The sequence below is a fragment of the Etheostoma spectabile genome, chromosome 10, assembly GCF_008692095.1.
Source record: "Etheostoma spectabile isolate EspeVRDwgs_2016 chromosome 10, UIUC_Espe_1.0, whole genome shotgun sequence".
In the NCBI taxonomy this organism is placed as follows: domain Eukaryota; kingdom Metazoa; phylum Chordata; class Actinopteri; order Perciformes; family Percidae; genus Etheostoma; species Etheostoma spectabile.
The window spans coordinates 19,456,492-19,458,229 of NC_045742.1; the positions used below are offsets into that span (position 1 = coordinate 19,456,492).

General features: G+C 37.7%; 1 protein-coding gene across 2 annotated transcripts in view; it reads left to right on the forward strand.

Moving 5' to 3' along the window:
* Nucleotides 1–1,034, forward strand: part of sfxn1 (sideroflexin 1) — a 7,799-nt gene extending 6,765 nt beyond the window's left edge. For both annotated transcript variants that reach the window (XM_032528539.1, XM_032528537.1), the window contains exon 11: nt 1–1,034. This exon is cut by the window's left edge and continues 1,426 nt beyond it. The gene's annotated coding sequence lies outside the window, so the exon portion shown is untranslated.
* The last annotated feature ends 704 nt before the right edge of the window (nt 1,035–1,738 follow it).

Consider the following 1,738-nt stretch of genomic DNA (forward strand, 5'->3'; position numbering starts at 1 on the left):
CAGTATTTCATTATATGTTGCTGTTGAAGTAACACAAATGCATACCTTAGTTATTGCATACAGTTCCTTCAACACACGCTTTTGCAGAGACAGAGCAGGTGCACTTGTGTACCTGTCCTGCAGTCGTCAGGATTCAGATGATAAAGCCCCATCTGGTATGTTTGGACACAGTGGGTGTAAACTGGCGGGTGTGGGCCTGCTGCTGTTTAAAGTCAAAGGCATTTGTCTGCCACATTTACAGCTACTGTATTTTACAGTTCTGGGAAACGTTACTGCAGCAAGCTAGATATATTAACATTTAAAATCAGCAATCGGAGTGAAAAAGATGAACTTGAAGCCACCAAACCCACAAGCGGTATTTTACAAAACTATACTCATTTCGAAACTAACAAAATTATTATTAGGATCCAGTGTGTTCAAATTTAAATAGAAATGTTTTCAATTTTAACGGTTGTGAACAATTTGTTTTTATTGCATCTTTTGCTCATCATGGTGTCATTTCTGTAAGATGTTTAATGTTTAATATATTGTAAAGCTACTTACATACAAGTTACTTTACTTTAGTGTTTCCAGAGAGATGTGTTGGAGTCGGAGCCGTACCCTACCTGGTTTGAAGTCAAGTTTGTTATTCAAGTGTTAAAGGTAACTGAATGTAGCATTTTATAGCTGTTCATGGTGTGTTAGTCCAGAAAAGCACAATATTGTAACAGATTCCAAATGCTGCAAATTTTAAAAACAACTTGTTAAACCTGTTCAGTTTCTTGACCCCAATGCTTCCCAGTACATCCTTGATCAGTACGGGAGTAAAAAAACGATAAATACTAAACTTGCCCTTTGGTAGACATTTCCAAACCTCCGGCTGCATCTCCTGAGAACCAATTCCCCTTTGATATGTTAAATATTAAATTAACTGATACATAAACTGAGATCTACCAAATGAAGTCAAATGTCACTACAGCCAAAGCGATTCAGATCGACTCAAGAGGAAGAAGTCATTTACAGTTTGCATTATTTGAAATGAATATTAAAAAAAAGACAAAAAAAGGTATTTGTTTTGCAGTTCACCGGGTGATGTGATGTTTAGACGGATGAAATAAAGTTGATGAAATCTTGTATTTGGTGTTTGTTGATGTTTAGCTGATGGCTCCACAGTGCCCTCGTCTGGTTTAAACTTGGCACAGCCGAGTGACGTTACAAAAGCATTTTATTCCAAGGCACATCATTTTCAGAAGAACTATGATAAGTGGGCAAACATGGAGTCGCAAAATTTGACTGCACACAGATCTGAAGCCCTACGGACATCTTTACAAAGCACAGCACAGAGACAACAGACTGGCATAATTGCACTCTGCAGGCCGGGACACCAAGAGAACATAATGCATCGCGGCAAACCGGCAGGACAAACGGATTGCTATTATCCACGAAAAGAAATACTAGTTGGACTGTAATGTTTGTCCTCTGATTTGACACAGCAGATATCGCAGAAAATCTTTGTAATACTTTTACAAGAGAAAAAATAAAGCATGGACAGTAGCTGTCCATTAACGATTGAAAGATGTCAAATGTTACAACTTGTACAATGTGATTTAAAGGAAATAATCTACTTAATTCTTCATCATTGGTCTTTCAGATACTGGTTTGGTGGAACTGCTGAGTCACAGCTGTGTTTACACTGCTGTTCCCTGCTCCCCTGGGTTTAAAGATGTTATTTGATCACGTGCAACAAATTATAAAAAAA